Below are 21,850 nucleotides of genomic sequence, written 5' to 3' on the forward strand. Positions count from 1 at the left end.
GGATCTTCAATTTTTGGTCATCATAGACTCTATACTCGTACTAATAAAACCAAAATTATTAAATTTGTAGGGGGTCCTCTCCCACGGTTATTGAAGTCAGTCGATTGCAGGTATCCTCGATGTGGCTGTGGTGTTAGAAGGGACGATAGGAAAAGGAAGGGATGCGTTTCGTCCTGAGCCTGCTAGTGGACTTAACAGTAAGGATCTCTAGCAGGCTCAATTTAACATACTTTTGAATTGGGAAGCAGGTCCTGCCTTAGATGGAGATACTATTGGAAGGTATGGAAGTTTTCCGAAGACTTGCGAGAAAGTCCTCGAACCTCCTTGAAGTTAGGATCCATCTAGCGACGAGGGTGAGAATAATGGTCGCTACGAATTAATCGAAATATCCGATTTCCCACTTCTACTCCCACTACTTCGTTATTAACCCTATGCACTCGAGCGGCGCCCTTCACTCCCAATTTAATAAAATTTCAAAGATCGGTATTAATTACTATGTCAAATTTAAGATAAAGTAACAGTATGCGGGGTATCTAAATCAAATAATTCTATGATTTCTTATTTACTGCTTAACCCTTTGACTGTCACATCAAAATCACAAGTTTCCCTCAGGACGCCACGGGAGTGCATCGCTAGATGCAAAACTTGTTCTAATATATTTTTGACGTTCTAATAAAAATTTTTAATTATTCAATGGGTCACTTTTTATTTCAAAGTATCATCTAATTAGCGGTTATATTCCAAATGCATTGACTGTCAATTTTCATTCAATGTAGTTTGAATAATTTAAGTTCTCCGGTCATCAATGACCACCGTGGCGTCTCAGGAATAACCATGACCGGTCATATCTGACCAACGTGACAGTCAAAGTGTTAATAAAATATCATCAGCAGTATAGCAGAAAATTTTTGAACTACTCTTCTTTAGCCAAAAAATCGTCGAGTGCAAAGGCTTATTAAATACATGTACTGTATTTAAATACGCCATAAAAGTGGGCAATCTTCCTATTAAATTATCCAGCAATCAATTTTCCAATCTTCGAAATGGATATCGATTTTCAAACTCGAACGTCCCCCAATGAACGACTTCTTGAAGAAGCTACGAGGGAACCGTGAGAGACGAAGGAAAAAGGGAGTTTGCTCGCGATCGGTTCGTGGCCATCGCGGCTGCCGGTTGGATAACATGTCATCGAAACGAGCCGAGCGTGGAGAAGGCGGGATACTGGGATAAATACGAAATCGATGATAAACTGGCCGGTCCGTAGGCGGGCTCGAGGTAGGGATAGAACGACACCTCCTTAGAGTCGGAATAGCCCCGTATATACACCGACCTATCGTAGCTCGTACGGGTTCTCAAGCTACTTTTTGCTTCCCACGGTTCTGGTCCTCCGGTCGTCGCAGCTTCTGCGATTGCAGCGGCGCATTCCGCCGCGCAAATCGCCACGCGTTTTCCGCGCGCGGCGCGCAACCTTCGCGATTGCAGCGGGAACGCAGGGGAACGAGCAGGGCCCGCGCTATGCGACTCGATAATTATCCGACCACGTTTTGCATGGGAAAATCCACCACCGACCACTTTTTCCGTCCTTCCGCGGAATTAAAAATCAAATTAATTGCAGCCCGCTTCCGCGCCGCGGCTTTCGTTCCATTGCTTTCAACTTGACTCGCGTAAGGCGCAATTATTTGTCCCGTTCCGAGTGTCGGAATACAACGATAATCGCGCATAGAGTAAAACCTATTGGGCACCCTGTCAGCCTGTTTTTCGATTTTTCCGTGGATCGTGGCAAGTTAATTTCGCGTCGCGATATTTCAAATAAAAATATTACAATTATAAATTCTTCGTAAACGCAAGAGTATACCAGTGTGTAATCGTTAACCTAGTCACGAACACTTGGTACTTGATCTGGTTACGCGGCAAATTCAGTCGCGTTGTATTTTACAGAGGTTTTACGGGCCGATGGTGCAAGACCTCTCGCCTCTTTTCGAATAGGCGCAGCGCGATACGATTTATCCTCGGAAGCGAAGGAACAAAGAAGGACGATGCAGTTGTTCGTAAGTGCACGCGGCGGACGGTATCCCGAGCCGGGCGCAGATGTATCAAGGACCACAGAACCGCTTCCCGTAGTTTGTCATTCGCTCCTGGAATCTATCGCTTTCGCCCGCGATAAAGCGGCGCTCGGCACCCCTGCTGCGGAACGAAACAGCGAAAATATACGTTTCGAGCTGACCCCGTCGCCGGTGCGAGTTACACGCGCGTCAGGTGTGCGCGAGGCCTCTCCGCGGACGGGTCCAGTGGCGCTGCGTGCCACCCTCTGAACGGGAAATTCGAGTACCGTGTCACGCGTTGGGTGGCGAAATCCATACGGCCGGTTAGCGACGATAGAGTCGTAAGGGAGCTTGAGGTTGGAAACTTCAGCGGAGAGGAGGATCGAAAAGCTCGAGGATGGACGATGGACGGCCACGCGCGCGCGCGCGCTCGTCAGTGGGCCCAATAAATCCGGCGGATCCGAAGCAAAAATGTCTCGCCGGTGTATCGTCGTTTTTCCGTCATTAAAATATTTGCATTCCCCCCTGCTTGTGCCCCGCGATGCTTATCTTGCTTCTGGAAGTTAAATTACGAGCGTATCATCGGATCGATTCGCATTATTCGACGGGTCAACGGCCCTTTCTTCTCTCCTCTCTCTCTCTTTCGCTCTCTCGACGAGCTCTCTGCCCCGTCGAGAGCTTCGTAATTCTCCAGGAATAAGACGACTGGACGAAAAAAGAGACGCGAAAGCCGGACGAGGATACCTGGACGGAAGGCGTGGAAGAGAGGAGGACGCAAGAAGAGGAACGACGAGGCGGTGGGGCACTGCTAGGCGAAAAAACGACCCGGCCGCTTGGGCCCTTTGCCTTACAATTAGGGAGACCCACGAGTCTACGGGACATATTAAATAATTTATAATTGTTTTGCCCCGCACGGTGATACACGTCGGCGAGTCGTTTACACAGCGAGCTACAGCCGGCCTTTTTGCCCGATCCGGCTCGCTGGCAGAGCCTTGACAATGACAGATAGCCCGATTCGCGATTATGAAGTCACGATCGCGTTATCGCGAGCGGCTTAGACGAGACGCGATCCCGATCTCCGGTAGCTTCGTCGATTCCAGTAAATTTACCGCCATGCGAGTCCTCGTTGTCCACGGATCCAGCCATCCGCATCTCGCTCCGATCGCGCCTTCGATCCACGCGTTTCGGCATTCAAAAAAAACGGCATTCCGCTGCTCTAATACCCTTTCGGCCATTTGCATACGATTGGATATCTTGAAAGTTCCCATTCCTTCCCGAAAATTACGAAAAATATATATATATATATAGGAATTAAATGTCTGCCTAGCTGAAAATCGATCGGTGAAAATAAGTGAAAAATAAATAAGAAAAACAAGTAAAACTTGACCCATTGGGAAATATAAAGAAAATAAAGAAAAGAGAGTGATAATTCGAAGAAGATGGAGAAACCTCGCTTACAAATCTTGAAGTATCTTAAACGTTGCTATTTTTCCCAGGAGTTTCGAGAAACATTTACCGCATGAATCGGTTAGTTCCATTTTTTGAAAAATCTTAAATTTAAGTGCCAAAGCACTTGGTATAGTCAGAACTCTTTATATTTAAGATTTTTCAAAAAGTGAAATTAATCGATTTGTGCAGTGAACGTGCGCTCGTATATAGAAATAAAATGTCTGCCACGCTAAAAATGTATAATACTTACATCTCTATAGAAATAAGTAAAACCTGACTCACTGAAAAATATATAGAAGAAAAAATAAAGGAAAGGGGGTGGTAATTCGAAAACGATGGGGAAACCTCGCTTATAAACCTTACATCTGGATCAACTGCAATGCCCCCGATATTACATTCGAAAAATTCCGATTTTTAAGACCGGTATAACATTCGAGACGAAAATACGATCGTAGCTCTACAGCATCGTGCGCTCGAGATTAAATCTCGTTTGTGGGTTACGGGCAGAGACAGACGTGGCCTTTATCGACAGCGCGGGGCAGGGTTTATTAGGGAAAGCACATAAATAACGATCTAGTTTAGACGGTTTTTGCGTGGCGGAGCTTTTAAATGTCAGAGGAAACGTATGCCTCTGAATCCGCGGCGAAAGCCCCGGGTTCCGGGGCGCAGTCCGCCTCGGCGTACGCCGGTGCTGCCACGGGATTATATTCAGGCCGGATCACAGCTACGCCAGGGGTTCATAAATCAAAGGCCTTTACCGTTCACGTGGTCGGTTGCCTCGGTTTCACCGTTTTATTACGTCAACCGTTGCTTTTCTCGCCGCGGCGAACATATCGTTACAGGGGGAGTGCGCGTGCTTAGATCCTTCGCGGTTTTATGCTCCCTTTCTCGCGGCGAGAAACTTTGTTCTCGAAGAATCGAGAAAAATCGGCGAATTTTTGTCGGCAAATCTCGAAAAATTCCCGTCGTCTAACACTTTGTCGAAACACAGCCACGTGTCCGTGTCCAAGTGCAATGGTGATGCGTGTGCAGCCTGGGCCAGCATCAGACTGACAGGGATCTGCATTTATTTGAGACTTGCACTCACCTTGTTAGCGAATTAGTCAGCCTGCAAACACGCGACACACTACGCGTATTTAACCGTTTGAGTCCCAGAGGCTTTTGGAAGAACTCGGTCGAAGGGCCCCAAACAGCGCGATAACGCTTGCCTTAATCGAGTGCGAAGAAGTCCAAACGGTGCGATAGCGCTTGTTTGATTTTATGTCACAAAATCCCAATCGTCGCGATAGCGCTTGTTGGTACTATGTGACATACGTGCTTCAGCAAAGTTGAATTCAGCGCTGCTTGGGACTCAAACGATTAACCACTTGCGCTGGAAAGACGTGTCACGCACGTGGTAATGCCTTTGTCACAGAATCGCTCACGACGTGGTACACACGTCGTTAGGCAACTGTTACAGAAACCCTGAACCGTTCTGGCACACGCGTTTGTGAATTTCTTGCCACTGCAAGTGGTTAACAGTAGAACTACCAACCCAGTCAAAATCACTGGTCCCAGAATTTTCCTTTTTGCAATCATCGAACACATACACCTGCTTTGAGAATAAAATTGGTATCAACTCGTATTAAGAAAGAACTGTAATCAATATATTCGCTCATATTCATCGTATCGCTGAAAATACTATAATCTGTGCACGTTATAGTTAGGTAGCCATTAAAGATCGGTAGTTCTAGTGTTAAAATGATCATCATCGTGTGTCCTTAACAAATTTTGAAGATGTTCAACAGACAAGGAGTATATTAGTATTAAATCCTTTAACCCTATGCACTGGAGAGGCACCTCTCAGTCGCCATTTATTCAAATTCTAAAGCTGGATGTTAATTAATATACCAAATTTGCAATTACCCAACAATGTGTGGAATATGGAAGATAATCGCGGGATATTTACCGTTTTAAAAATATCATCGACTTTAAAGCAGAAAGCCTTTGAATTACTAGTTTCCTGTAACGTATAAGGAAAGGATTAGGGTTAATCTTTGTCCTTTTTAGCGGCGTTAGAAACGCGACAGTTCAGATCCTTGCTAAGCCTCGCGGCCATATCAATTTACACAAAATAAATAAATATTTAACATACAATATAAATACCCTTTTGTGCGAGGGAATGGAGAGGACGGGATATAGTTTAGCACAGGTGTTGGATGGCAGAAGTAACGAGAAGGTGGTTAACTGGTTGAGAGAGTTAGAGAGTCGGAGAGAAAGAAAAGAGGAAGAAAGTAGAGAGGTAGCAGGAGTGCGAGTGGTATGCAGAATGGAGAGATGCGTGTTGTCTTAAATTTGTAAGACAAATCCATTTCTGGGCCAAAGGGCCGAGATAAGCAATTATTATTGTAGGATGGCGAAACTGGTCTCGAGACACCGAAAATTGACGGAAGAACAAGAACACGATAACACAAACTCAAAACTCGTAAACCGATTTAACTTAGGGAAACAACACCAAGATAACGAAAACACACAAAGACGCACTCTTTTAAAACTCTCTTTCCAACAACAAGTGACTCACGCTTGTGCTAGTCACAACCGATTTCAAAGGACTCTGTTTTGGTTGTCGAGGACCACGATTTTTATGCTTTCCTTAACCTATTATATTATATTATATTATGTTATATTATATTTCCTTGACCTAAGCCTAGGAGGCTTCACCTCCCCGTAGAGGAGTCACGCAACTTAATTTTGTTATAAGATATCGATCGGTTTACAATTTATTTTTGTTGGCAATAACCGATTCGCGATTTCTTTTGGTATCCTACATTATTATTATTATTATTATTATGAATACTCTTTTAGTCGATACCAGCAGAAACTAATATTTTCCCTGTTTTCTTTCCTATAATTTCTACAGTCGTCAATTTTCCTTGATTCGATCGATGAAAAATCGCGAGATCCTTGGTTCTTTGCCCTCGGAGGAGGAGGAGGAGAAGGAGGATCGAAAAACGATGGCCGAAATGTTGCACCCTACAAACAGGAACGAATTCACGATTAACCGACGCGGGAATGATCGAGATGGCCGCGCAGCATCGAGCCATTCATCGATCCTGTCGCTCTTATTTCACCTCGTCCCTGTCGATCTACTTATTTGTTTGCCGCGTACGTGTGCACGCGTGTGTGGCTCGGGAAGAGGCGACACCAACTAAAATTCCACCGGCGTGTCCATCCATACATATCGATGAGAGAACGCGATTTCAGCGTCGGTCGGGAGCCGATGGTGTCGCCGCTACAAGCTAAAAGATGTGTCCAGCCGGGATGGGCAAGAAGGACCGATTTCTTCGTGCAAGAAGGACCACGGGGATTGCGGAGCAGCTGACTCCTTGCGTCAAGGATGACGTATGGCTACGCGATCGACCGCGTCTTCCTGCCGACCCTTCTCGCCCCCGTTTTCTCCCTCGCGCTTCCGCAATCCCGGCAAAAAATCCTTTCCTCGAGCTTTCTTCCGTCCTTTGGTACGCGGTGTTATGTAAAGCTTAATTAGGTTCGCGTATTTAGGCCTTCCAGAGGGAAAGACGAAATTTTTCCCGCAGACAGTGGATCGAGAACCTTGATAGGGGTGGGTATGGAAATTTTCGTGGCACTGGAGAGCTAGGCTTTGACACTTGAACTACCGATCTTTCGTGGGTTCCTAAATATAGGGGTCATAGATAATAGTAATTTCAGCGGAAATTAATATAACGGAGATAAGCGAATATATTAATTAGAGTTCTATCTCAATACGAGTCAACGTTAATTGCTTTCAGTGATTGCGAATAGGAAAATTCTCAGACCAATCTTTTCCACTGGATCGGTAAATTTCCAGTGTCAAGGAAATTTTACGAATAGATGCTCTCGATACTCGCACACGGTCATGTCGCATACAAACGCGAATTGTATGGAGAACTGCTATAAGACAAAATTTATAGCACAGTACAAAGATTCGAAAATTATGAAATTATTTTTGATGCATACGGTATAATCGGAATTAGATCAGGGTTCCTTAACTCTCTGAACTCGACGATTTTTTGGCTAAAGAAAAGTAGGAGTTCAAAGATTTTATAAAACTGACGATATCTTTCTGAGCAGTAAAGGGTACGAGTTGAAAAATTTTCTATTATAAAGCTGATGATATTTCTTGAACAGTAAGTATGGAATCGTGTAATAATTAACAGGTAGAATTATTTGACTGCGATACCTCTCACACTGTTAGGTTATCTTAAATTTGACTTATTAATTAATATCGATCTTCGAAATTTTCTCAAATGGCGACTGAAGGGTGCCTCTCGAGTGCAAAGGGTTAATTGCAGCAGTTTCGATATGCGTATCTCCTACTCGAACAGTGGTAATGGTTAACATAGATTTTGATTATATATGTTTTGATATAATAAAGGTGCGATGTCTGTAAGAAACAAATGAGTGGAATAAGTATGCACGGAATACCAATATCTAATGGATTTAGGTTATCGTGATAAATGAGTATGCGTGTAACGATTGAGGTTGTTAAAGGGGTTATAACGCCAAGGAATAGTAGTCAGTGGAAACTGTGGAAAAACTGTATAGATTTTAATTGAACGGGCTTAAGCTCTGGGTTAGAACTGGCCTGTTTAGGCCACGCAGGTCACAAATCATCTTCAGAGACTGGAGACAAAAGCAGGGCAAGGGATCACCCTCATATCGTTAGGATGTAGAGTTTACTTTACTATTCAATTGTACTACAACAGAGGTGTTGCGTGAATTGTGTATGTTCATATAATGTATGAAAGTAGAAAGAACAAATTAGAGAGATTGGGCACAGGTCAGTTGTAATTGTGCTATAATAGTGAAAATAGGTGTGAGCATGTGATTGCGAGAAATTAATTATATTTATACTTAACCCTTTGCACTCGAGGGGTGACTCTCAGATTCTAAAGATCGACGTTAATTAATATATTAAATTTAAAATTACCTAACGATGTGTGGAATGTCAAAGAAAAATAATTCTACGTCTTAATTTGCATATGATTTCTCATTTACCAGTTTAAAAATATCGTTGACTCTATGACAGAGAGTCTTCGAATTACTATTTTTCTATATTTCTATATTTTCTATTATTTTTCTATTATTTCTATATTCTATATTTTTCTATTATTAACGAAAAAGTCGTCGAGTGCAAAGGGTTAATATTTGTGTTTGATCACTTTTTGTAATTAAATAAAGAATTTTTCTTATTGTTATTGATATTTCATCCACCACTAATACGAACTACCCCATTTCGAAAACTACCCCAACTCGCAAGAATTTAAGCTTCTGCGAATAAGCTTCTACCTCTTTCGGTTTGCTACTAGGTCTGCCTAATGGAACCCGATTAAAACGTCGGAAATAAAGGAAGATGGGAGGAAAATGGCGAGGAATACGCGTGGCGGACGAGGAATCGTGGAAAGTTGGACGAAGCGATCGGTACGATAAACTTGGTCGCGGCGCGCAGCGTTCGGACGAGATTATTCTCGATCGACTAGTGCGGAATACACAGAGAAGCACAGGGCACACGGACGTACGTGTACGCACGTTGCACAGAGAACCCATACGAGCGAGCGGGACTCGGCGGGATCGTAAAATTATGCAGCAGCTACCATCGGCGGAGGGGACACCTGACAACCCGTTTAACCTCGCGGTCGCCTCTCATTTATGACAAAAAGAGAAGCTTAGCCAGCAGTATGGCGTTCACGGGTTATTAAAGATGGCGGCTACGCGACCGTGTACGCGCGCGGACCCGTTTCTTGCGATCGCGCGCCTTCCGCACGGTGTCGCAAGCGAGACGCATTTGAATGCAACTCCACCGACGTTTTCGTCCTTTTTATCCCATTCTGATATTCGCGCAGGTATTCTCTGGTAAAACACACATCCACGAATTTAATACCCGAAACGAGATTTTAATTACACCGATCTACGTACCTTAACCGCGAAATTTTCAAAATTCGAGAACTCATGGTAAATAATTTGTGATATCGATTCGTTAATTGGGAATCGAAGGTTTCATACTAAATTATGATACCAAGAAAAGTAACGAAGCATTTGAATGCAACTCCACCGACGTTTTCGTCCTTTTTATCCCATTCTGATATTCGCGCAGGTATTCTCTGGTAAAACACACATCCACGAATTTAAAACCCGAAACGAGATTTTAATTACACCGATCTACGTACCTTAACCGCGAAATTTTCAAAATTCGAGAACTCATGGTAAATAATTTGTGATATCGATTCGTTAATTGGGAATCGAAGGTTTCATACTAAATTATGATACCAAGAAAAGTAACGAAGCATTTGAATGCAACTCCACCGACGTTTTCGTCCTTTTTATCCCATTTTGATATTCGCGCAGGTATTCTCTGGTAAAACACACATCCACGAATTTAAAACCCGAAACGAGATTTTAATTACACCGATCTACGTACCTTAACCGCGAAATTTTCAAAATTCGAGAACTCATGGTAAATAATTTGTGATATCGATTCGTTAATTGGGAATCGAAGGTTTCATACTAAATTATGATACCAAGAAAAGTAGCAACGCATTTGATTGCAGCTCCATCGACGTTTTCGTCCTTTTTATCGGGTTCTGATAATTATACAAGTATTTTCTGGTAAAAATTAAATCGACGAATTTAACACTAGGTTTACGGACGCTATCTGTATGCCTATTTCTACGAACACCTGTAAAATTTACAGATATAGGAAACCACGTGTCTTTTCTTCTTTTAACGATTACTCTAATTTAAAAACAATTACAATATTAACCCTTTGCACTCGACGACTTCTTCGTTACAGAAAAATAGTAATTCGAAGACTCTCTGTCATAGAGTCGAGGATATTTTTAAAATGGTAAACGAGAAATCATATGCAAATTAAGACGTAGAATTATTTTTCTTCGACATTCCACGCATCGTTAGGTAATTTCAAATTTGATATATTAATTAACGTCGATCTATAGAATCTGATTAAATGGTGACTAAGAGTCACCTCTCGAGTGTAAAGGGTTAACAATCTCAATATAAGTTAACTAAATCTGTTGCCATCGTGTAACTGGAACAACCCATCTTTCAAATTGACGGGTTCCGTAAGTCTAGTGTTAAAACGACGCGAAATGAGACTTTATTTACACTGATCTACGCATTTTAACCGCGAAATTTTCAAAATTCGAGCAGTAAATAATTTGTTACGTCGACTTGCTAAAGTAGAACTCACGAATCGTGATACTTGCAGTATAAACTTGCTATCTTCTGAATAATAATACAGGAAAAATTCACGGGTTGTATAGAATTAAATGAAAAATAAATTCGATGCAAAATAAATTTGTCTGTATCTTATCTCGGTAATAGTAGGATATCTTCGTTCATACCGGACATACCTAATAAAATCGATTTGCATTTTCAAATATGCTGCAATAACCCTGTAACCCTTTAACCACTGATCTATCGATCGAGAGGAATCGGGGACCGGCGAATTATCGAATTATAATTCTACGATGGAAGACGAAAGCCAGGTTCCCCTAAAAAGGATATGCAAAGGCCGAGACAAATGGCGGTGGTCCTCTAACGGCGTAGAGGTTCAGTAGAAAGCGTCTGTCCGGAATCGGACACCTCGGCGTGACCCAAGGGGGGGCAGCAATTAATTAGCGACAAACAGAAAAATCGGCGTGACGTCACCGCGGGGTCCGAGGGATTATCTTCGATCTGGGGATGCTGGTCCCCCCTCTCTGCCTGTGTATTAAGGTGCTTGGCGGGGACAGAGAAGAGGGGTACAGGGTGGCGAAAGAAAGAAAGAGAAGGTGGAGAGAAGAGGGGGCGGTATTCGGTTCGCCTCGTGCCTCGCGTTCCATCCGACGTCTCGTCTCGTCGAAACGCATGCACGTCCGACGTCCGACGTCCGATGTATATAATTTATGAAGTATCTGCATTCCCGGCAATGATAAATCAAGCCGCCACCCGGCAGGAACCGCGAGCATTTGAACCGTGCCGTGCAAACACTCCGCGTCTTCTTCTTTCGAAACCTTCGCGCTTTGCTCTATTTAGCCCGCGAAACGGACTGCCGCGAAAGTTACAGCACGGCCAGAATCTAAATCCCGCGATCTCGACCGAACGATTGAAACGTAGATCGCATGTACGGTATCGTTCGAGGAGGATGCGCGGTGCTCGAACGATTTGGATCGGAGATAAGCTCGATCGCGATCAACGTGGGATAGGAATATCGTTTGTTCCCTCGTCGAATTCGATCTCGCGATCGCTGGGTAGATCGGGAAACGGTAATTAAGCAGATCCGATCGGGAATGAGAAATTGGCGCAAAGGTTGGGATATTCGGAAATTCCCTGCATCGGTGTTTTGAATTTCTACACCTTATTCGCCGGGGGATCGAACCGGTCAATTGGCACCATAAATATCGGCAATTTGTCCCGACGCTCGAGCGCAATCGCCGACGCGACGGTGCTTGCGCAACGAGCCGGTCGATCGCGAGGGAATACACGGCGAATTTGAAATATCCGTGGAAAACGAAGCGAGAGAAAAATCAATCTCTCCAACACCGATTTACAGATCCGTCTATAGTTGGAATTATCCAAGATTTATACTCGGAAGGTGCGCGAAATATTGCTGGAAGTAATTCTTCGAGCGAGATCTCGAGCTAGCTACGAGGAAGATAGCCAAAGGGAAAAATGGCGGCGAAAGAAGAGCGTTTGCAAACAATTCCTATCGAAATAACGCGCTTGGCTGTTCGGCGTGGCCAAAAAAGGCCGTGGCAATCAAACGAGCGTGAGACTGGGCCGTCGAAGGCTTGCTCGAGTTTCCAGGTAACGAGTGTACGCCGGATTCGTTCCAGCTCCTCGTCGTATCCACGACGAAAGAAACGATCCTTGGCCGTGCTCGTCGTCGTAGGTAGCTCCTGTCGACGACAAAACTCGACGGAGGATGCTGCGCCCGTCCGGTCGCAATGGCTGCCGGTATAATTGAGCTACAAATTCCACGGTGATCAACCGGTCGCGCTGCGTCTCATACGAAATCAGACGAAACGATCCCGATGGCGGCCGGGTAACAATCGGCCGGACCACGATCGAGGGATACCCGCCGATTCAAACGAACCGCCGTCGCGGCATTCCACGGCCGCAAAAACCGGGCACATGCGTGGTCACGTACGGCCGCGCAACGCCGCGCAACAACGTGCACCTGATACGTATTCATACGCGCCGATTCTCGATTCGGCTTTCGAAAGAACAGGGCGACCGGTCTCGAATAGGGGAGAGGCCGAGGGGGTGTGGGTTTCCTTTGATCGTGTCTCTGATTTCGCGGGATTCCGATAGGGAAAGGGTCGAGACCACGCGGAAGGGTGGCTTCAGGTTCGCTGGAATTATGGTTCAGGTTAGCTGCAATTCCCGTTCAACGTCACATTCGTTAATGTCGTTTAACCCTTTATGCGCGACGATTTTTTCGGCTACAGAAGGGTACGAGTTGCGAAATTTTCTGTTATGAAGCTGATGATATTTTTTGAGCAGTTGACACGTAGGATTATTCAATTTTGATATCTCGAACACTATTACGTTAATTAAAATTTCATATATTGATTAATATCGAACTTCGAAATTATATCAAGTGGCGATTGAAGGGGGCCTCTAGAGTGCGAAGGGTTGATACAGTGGATGGGTTACGTTTTACTGGGATAATTTCTCAAAATTGGAATAACTATAAGTGTTTTCTTTGCTATAACCTGGAAGGAAATGCCTTCCATCGTTAGGTTGTACTCGAATAGCTAAGAGAATTCCAGATGTCGCTAGGAGCGTCTAGCAACATGGAGATTAGAACTCCCTAACACTCCCCCTTAATTCATCGCTCATTAGACAGGTTTCTTATATTTACAGTGTCACCAATTTCGCGAGCTCTATTTGCAATGATAAATACTTAATTATTTAAACAATCACCGAATCAACGAATTCATAACTTGTAAACGTAAGAGGAGTATAAATAATATTTGTTTATATGCATATACGTATATACATATCAAATGACGAGATATTGTTCGTATTATCAGTTTTGCAGTGTTAATTGCCTTTTAGTTGCTAATGCGAATCACGGTATTTTCACGTTATACTTAGCAACGTGAGTTTTGCACACGCTTCGCGATTAATATCTTTTCACCACTATGGAATATTATTTCCAAAAAAAAAAAAAAAAAAAAGAAAAAACAATTGTCCAATACAACAATTTTCGCAAGATACGATTTGGGCCCATAATCTGTTGTTCAATACAGTGGATGGGTTATGTTTTACTGGGATAATTTCTCGCAATCAGAATAACTAAGGAAGTAACTTCCAATGTTAGGTTTTATTCGAATAACCAAAAGATGCCAGATGTCGCTAGAAGCATTTAGCAATATGGAGCGGGAGATTAGAATTCTCCAATAATTAACGATAGGTGTTAATCGGCGATGCGATGCATTTGGAAATCGCGAAACGTGATTTATCTGAGATTAATCGAGCGATTTGTCGGAATAAAATATTGAACAGATACTCTTCGACGGGTATACGACTAGGTGCAACGAAACAAGAGTTAATCTCGATTAATTTTCGAAGTATTCTCGAAGAAGACTTCGTGAAGAATTTCCTTCCTGCGCTACATTTAAAATCCGAACCATGCGAGACACCCGGAGGAAGACGTAGCGTGTGCCCCACGGCGCAAGCGCAGAAGCGAGCTCGCCATTGCGAAGAATTAACATGCCGGTTGGAGATCGTCGCGGCGACGAAACGCGAGATCGGTTGGACGCGGAAAAGGAGGCGCGAAGGAGGAGAGGAGACGCGAGGATTCGACGAGGCGTAGAGTCCGTGGAGGCTGAAAGAAGAAGGCAGCGCGCTGGGGGCAAAACCTACGCTCGGCGAACCCGATACGGGCATTTCTGCCGCTACTGAATCAAAGACTTCTCGTGAAAATACCAGGCATAGCGACGAATCCACGGACGCGGCCGTGTCGTCGAGGTCTGGCCGTGAGCGTGCTGCTTGCAACGCGCGCCGCCCGACGACGTCGCGGCCTCCGTGTCCCAGGATGCAGCGGCCGGGGCCTCGTCGTTCATCGTTGCAACTGCAACTCGCTCGCTCGGCCGCGTGCACCGGCCTGGACCGGCCAGCCATGAGTGAGTTGAGTTGATACGATTGTTTTTACGGGCGCACCCAGTAAGCAAGAAACTGTCCTTCGGCAGTGACACTCACCGCTCCCTTCGCCATTTAAATCGCGCGGTGGACCTTTAGGAGATCGTAGGCGAACGCCAAGCGGAATAGCGATTGGGAAATACGAGCCGAGACAGGAATACGATTCGACGGAGACTCGACGAAGAGTCGCGGGTTTGAAATTTGCGAATCGAAAGCGAGACGTCGGGTAAATCGACGGAGTCGTTCGAAACTCGACGGATCGTTAGGGAAGACATTTCGAAATAGCAAACGGAAGGACAGAAAGGTGTTAAACGGTTGGAGAAACGAATAAAGAGAAGGGTGGGATGGAAAACGAGGAGATCGGAAGGAAGAGAGAAAACGAGAGGCGAGGAGTGCTGCCATGTGAACCACTGCGAGCGAGTTGGCGGGAACGCAGCTGCCGCTCCGCCGCTGGACAACTTTGAGCGCTTCGTTGTCTTCTCGAATTGCATTCGCATATTTATGCGCGCTACGTAATGTCCCCGCGTCGTGCTCTTTGATCCGATTCCCGCGGCGTCGTCTATTCCAAAATCGATCGATTCTCGGTCGAATAGAAATCCTCGTATAAACTCGAGCACGCTGTTCGCCGCGCCATTCCTATATTCCATCGGCAGACCGTTCGATCTTCCTCCGCGCCCTGCGAGGCCTGTCTCTCGCGATAACCTCTGGAATTATTCCGATTCGTCCCCGATCTCTCGATCATCCCCCGGTAACGCGGCGATTTAGTTGATCCGCGATGACGTAAATCGTGCGAGGAGCCAGCCCCCCTCCGCCATACGCCACGCAATCCGCGATTTCTTCCCCGGGGAACCGCGACATCGTGGCCTGCTTGAAATGTACATCGATTTCTTGTATCCGATCAGCGACGCTGCTCCTCCGGAGCGTTACGAGGCAGCCTCGATCGATCGCGATACATTCCCTCCCCGGAAAGTTATAGGATCGGTCCGCTCGTAATTCCCGGACCGGTCGACAGCCTTCCCCGATATATCTCGATATACATCGCGAGCAGGGCGAATCGTCAGCACCTAGTTACGCGCATAGACGCGACGGATCGCGTGGCGAGAAGAAGCGACGACGGAGCTGAAGTCGGCGCTGTTCTCTCCGCCGGTGGAAAGGGTGGAACGCGCGGGGCGCGGGGTACGTCGGTGCGGAGCAGAAGAAGCGACGAGCCCAGAAACCCAGGTGCGAACGGAATGCAGTCCAATCCATTCGTGGAATCCGATCTTGCTTTAGTAAATCCCAGCCGGTGGAAAAAGCACGCGGAATAATGCGGTTCCGCAGCGTCGGCAAAGAGCAGCGAGAACACGAAATTGTCGTGGCTGGAACCACACTCGGCTTTTCGGTTCGTTCTCTCGGCTCGAGCTCGCCTGGCCGCGCGTCGCGTCGCGTCGCTCGGGGGCCGGCCATCGGGATCGCGAGCGGAGCAACACCGGTGGGGAGACACGGAGGGAGGATACGCGCGCGGCGATAATGCGATTCCGGTCCCAGCGCGTAAGCGGGACGCGCCTGTTTTTGCCCGCACACGCTCGGCCAGCCACGATTTTTATTAACGACTTTCGCAAATCGACCGGTCCTACTACACCGCGCCACGGAAACCGCGCGCCGACTTTTCTTCCGCCGAGTGTTCGTCGGCTTTCCTCACCGACTCGAGCGGATTCGAGCGCGCAGACACCGGTTCTCGGGACCACAGAGGTGGCGGGCCGCGAGGTTTGCGGGAAGGTTTACTGGAAGGCACGGATACGCGATAGATCACGGCGTACCGTAATTTATGCAAACGATCGACGGGGAATGTCCGCAAACCTGTATATACACCGCACGGTTGAAACAATGGGCGAACGTATCTAATGGACGACGAGATAACGCGATCGTTTTCCAATCTCGCAGTATACCCGTACCCGAGCAAACAACTTTCCAGGTACTCCCGCAACAATCGCGAGTGTCCAAACTCCGACCACGACTTCCTTCGACCTTATACAGCCAGTCGACACTCGCAACCTTATCGAATGCCTCTCTGAACGTAGAAGGAATAAGTGTCTCAAAAAGCAGCCTAGCGATCCGGCGCGACGGTTGAACCGACAGGGCGAACGAAACGAGGGGCAAAGAGGAATGCGAGGAATCGGGGTTCCGCGGGGGGAGGGGGGGGGCAGCAAAGAATATAGGCCGCTGTTTATCGCGATCTTTCGTTCCACTGAAAACGCCTCGCCTAAAGCGTCCATCGGAACGGTGGCTGGAGTTGCATCGGCGAGAGAGCTCGCGCGACAACCGGGCGTAGCCGTCGTCGCGACGATGGATTCATGACACCGGTCGGACAGCCTGGCATTAAGATTTTTCCCGGAAGCGGTATAATCGCGGCACGAATCGCGCGCGATTCTCCGGGAGGCGAGAAGAAAAATGGCGCAGCCGCGATTTCCCCTCGTCCATCACCATCTATTTCGTTTCGTTCCTCGTTCCGCGCCGCGTCGCCGCGTATCACGCGTGGTAGTAGACCATTTCGAGCCCTCTAAGACTCGAATGGGACAGGCTTGCTCCGAGCTCGCATACCTACAACGCGAACAATTTGTAGCCGGCCCGGATAAAAAGCGACCAATTAAGAGAAACTCCGGGACAGGGCGGATCCGCTGGAGAACGGGGCCTTCCTACTCGTTCGCCAGCGTTTTTTCGCCCAACAGAACGCGCGGCTACCGCTTTAATATACGAGCTCGCGTTTAGACAGGTGCGGGAATCGCGGCGATCCACGCCGAGGACGAGGCGCAGCGCGAGAGCACACACTGGGACGTACCCTCGCGCGAATTATACTGTCACGCCGCGTTAACGTCACCCATTTTCTGCCGTCCGTCCGTCCACGCTCGGTTACGAGCCGCTAATGAGCCGCGGCTCTCTCCCCGGGCTTCGTTAAATTTCACGATCGTAAAAATGACGACTTCATGCCTCGGCCTTCGCTTTTTGCCCGCTCGCGACAGCCGACACTCGCGTCGAACACCGGCTTTCCGACTCTTCCTCCGATCCTTTCCGATATCCCCCCGTCTTTCGCCGTCTTTCGCCTTCCGTCTACGACGACCCCTTTCGATCTCTTCGTTCCTCGCTGCTGCCCCCCCCCCCCCCCCCCCGTGGTGGTCGATCCATTACGAGCACTCGAGAGTGGACCGCGATGCATTTGCCCGGTTCGCGGAATTGTAAAAATTCCACGCGCGTACTCTCGCGAACTCGACATGATCGAGGAGCTATCGACGAATGCGAGGGGTCACGGAACAGGGGTCCGCAAACGACTAACCGACTGGCCGCGCGAAACAACGGGCCGGAGGTTCGGGTCAGGGTGTCGCTCCACGACGTTTTATTTTCCCGTGGCGAACGTGGCGGATGCGCGCACCGTGCATTTGCATGGTGCAATATCGTACGTTCTTAGGCGGCCAATTACGCGAGTCGATTCTGGGACCGATAGGAAGCGAGCCGAGGGGCCCCACCGAACGAGACGCCGCACGAGCGGTTACGGCCTCCTCCACCTCCTCCTTTCTTTCACCTTCTCGCCCTCCCGCCCCGTTTCATGATACATTGCGAACGCGCACGCTAGCCCACCGATGCTCCATATGTTCCCCCTTCGGTTCTTCTTCGGCTTGCGCGACCGAGACGATGCGGTTGGCGAGAATCGAGCCGAGCCGAACCGGGGAAAGGTTAACGCCGACGTGCAACCGAGAGAAACGGGGATAGAGATCGGCTGCGTCGCTTCGTGGCGGTGTCATTAGCATAGGGGTACGAGAAGCGCGATTTTCGTGGCTCACGCGAACGTCGCCAACCGGCTCGCCCGTGCATCCGCCGGGATTTACAGATTTCCGGAGATCGGCCAGATTTCCTTACCTTATCGAGCGCTCAGCCCCCCTTGTCTTATAGTTCCCACGGAAGCGACTCGGTACACGATAACGTAGGGTTATTTTTTAAATTCGAAATCGGTCGAAATTTCGACTCCAACGTTGATCCGATTTTGAGGTTAAGTCGAATTTTACCTGCGTCGATGAAATCGGTTTTAATCGCTCTTCGGGGCACTTGGTCCTACGATTTTCTAGAGATCGGCGAGATTTCCTTACCTTACCGATCGCTTAACCCCCTTTGGCCTATAGTTCCCACGGAAGCAACTCGGTACACGATAACGTAGGGATATTTTTTAAATTCGAAATCGGCCGAAATTTCGACTCTAACGTTGATCCGAGTTTCAGGTTAAGTCGAATTTTACCTGCGTCGATAGACTCGGTTTTAATCATTCTCTCGGGATACTTGGTCCCACGATTTTGGATATCATCGGCGTAGAGGATTAGCGACGACAAACGATCTCCTGCGATCGGTATATGGAAATGAACGAGTTAACAGAAGCTTCGCGTAAGCAAAGTTCCGTGGGATTTCTGTCGAGACCCGGGTAATTAAGCGCGTAGGATATGATTTGATATTTAAATAGCACGTACCACGCGGCTTATCGATACACGCGCAAAACGATATTTGCCTAATAAACCCGGGCGCAGACAATGGGCCAGTGGTAACGAGCGGACTACGTAACAGCGATTGGTCGTTAGCATAGCCAGGAAGCACGAATTTCGCGGCGCACGCGAGTACCGGAGCAATTATATGGATTGTATAAAAATATATATAATTATTTCGCTTATCCTACCATCTCGATACGCTATCTCGGCGAACGATCCGCGGGATCTTTCGGCTTGAACGGCGATCGTGTGGGCTCAGGCGAATGGCGAAGGATGTTCGCCTCGGCCTCGCGTTCTGAATTAATTAAACGGAGATTTCGAGCGATTACGGATCGTGATGGGCGTGATCGAGGGTGCGATGCACCGTAAGGGTGCGGATGCGCGATCGCTGGGAAATTTCGGCCGGCGCGAGAGAATCCGCGGAACTTTTGATCGCGCTTCTACTCGGAACTCGAGACACCTGCGCGCGAGGAATATCAGGCGAGGCGGAGGAACGCGTAGGAAGGAGAGTATGAAGAAGGCGAAAGCTCGAGGGACATTGTAAGCGTTGCGTGTGTATGTTGACACGCCGGTGGACGCTCGGCTAAAGGGAACGAAGGAGGAATGAAAAAAGGGCAGGAAAAAGGTAAATGGGAAAAGGGAAGGAGGAAGGTCGAGGAGGGAAGGAAGGAATCCCGTGAGATAATCGGCATCAACGGAGCAGGAAGCGCAATTTTCGTGGCGCACGCGAGCCCTATAGGCATATTTAAACAGCGTACACACCGCGAAAAGGTGGTCGGAATCGGTATCTCTCTTGGTTCTGCTTCGTGAATAGAAAGCGCGTCTCTCTCTCTCTCTTTCTCTCTCTTTCTTTCTCTCACTCCCTCTCTCCCTGTCGACGTTAAGTACGTACTCGCGCGGCCGTCCTGGGTTAAAGCTATACTTTGCTCGAATACGCGAGCGAGCACGGAAGCGTCGCTGTAATTATTTTGTATGAACGCGTAAGTGTGTAATTATTACATATGAACGCGCCGTAAATATTTATGACGTATGCAGACGAGCGTTCCCGTTGATGAGTGTAACTGTACGGTGCTCATTAACTCGGTACGAGGCGCGAGGCATCCCGACCATTCCAATGGGCGGGAATTTCGTTTTCCCCGGACGATTCTGACGAATGAGAAATTCATAAAACTCTCCACGGACTCGCTCTTCCTACGAGTGCGGAGCAACGGAGTAAACGTCCATGCCAAACTCGGACGCGAACTCTGGAACACGCAGCGCGGGGGTGTTCGCCCCTAAGCCTTTCACTGCCACGCCGAAATCACAAGTTTCGCTCTGGACGTCATGGGAGTATTACCCAATGGAGAATTCATCTTACTGGCGATCATGGATGACCACCGTGTCGCCTTGGTAAGAGATAACAATCGATTAATTGTCAATTTTCATTCAAATTTCACAACTGTAACAATTTGACCACCGTGGCATCAAAGCAGAAACCGCGGCCTGTCGTATATGACCAACGTGGCAGTCAACGTGTTAACGCGTTGCTCGAGGTTCATCCAGGTCTACATACGTAGGAATGCTAGGGTTTGAGAGCGAATGCAAGGGAACACTCGGGTCTACCTAGCTTGCTAGGCAATAGACAGCAGCTTAGGATTCAGGCCGAATGTTTAGAGCATAATCTGAAGTGACCGCGTGCAAGGATCGGATGAACAGGATATTTATGACAGTGTCGAATGCAAACTAGGAGCGAAATGCGTCCGAGTGCTTAAAGTACGTGATCCACCAAAGGGCTGTGAGAAATGCGCGATGGAGAAAGAGAACGCGAGTACGAAAGAAGACAGTCCTTCGCGGAGTTTGAAGAAGGGTCGACGTGCAAGTGTTAATTGCGTGATTATAGATCAGTTATCAGTCTAGTCTTTCAGGTATACTTTACTCCTAAGTCTCGTTCAACTCGCAATACATATATATTGGAATAAATCGACATCTTTTATTCCATACATTTACCAATCAAAAGTATCCCTGCATACGAAGACAGAGAATTTACCGAAATTCTCAAACACTTGCGTTCTTTCTTAATTTTTGTCAGTAAGCGTTGAAAATAAGATACGTCTCAACAAATACAAATACAAAAATCAATCTTTTAGAAGAAACAGATGTGTCTTTGAACTATGCATAGAAGAGGTTCCGGGAACACGCGAAGCGTTCACTTCACGTTGCAGATAAGAATTAGGGGACCAGGACGAGCTGCAATTACATCCCTTTTTTCATCGCTGTAGTTTCGCCTCTCCATGCGTGCAGTTAGAATACGGAAGATATACCTTCCTAAGAATGGAATAAAGACAATTATAAAGAAAGATAGTTATTTCCTTTTACTCATAATCCCAATAGCAAATAGCACATGGTCGACGATATTGAACGGCGTAATAAATTTTTGGAAGATGGATACACGCTGGATCATCGATCCAACTCGTAGTAGTGGAGGAGGATCCGAGATAAATGCCGATCACGGACGCGGATGTAGCGACCATGTAACGCCTGATCCGCGAATGCGAAGCGATAAGGGATCGGCCGAAAAGGTGGAGGGCCAATTTCGCGAGCGGTCGCGAGTGCTGGCCATCCGGTACCAGCGTGCCGTGTCCGTCGTCCTATCCGCCATACAATGGCCGGTACTGGCCCGAAGCGATC

General features: G+C 47.2%; 1 protein-coding gene across 1 annotated transcript in view; it reads right to left on the reverse strand.

Annotated features, from left to right (window-relative positions):
- The window catches only part of LOC108554925 (uncharacterized), a gene marked incomplete at its 5' end in the record, with an annotated part of 113,751 nt that overhangs the window by 46,762 nt on the left and 45,139 nt on the right, over positions 1-21,850 (reverse strand).

This window comes from Eufriesea mexicana, unplaced genomic scaffold (genome assembly GCF_001483705.2).
Source record: "Eufriesea mexicana isolate 0111107269 unplaced genomic scaffold, ASM148370v2 scaffold100, whole genome shotgun sequence".
NCBI lineage: Eukaryota > Metazoa > Arthropoda > Insecta > Hymenoptera > Apidae > Eufriesea > Eufriesea mexicana.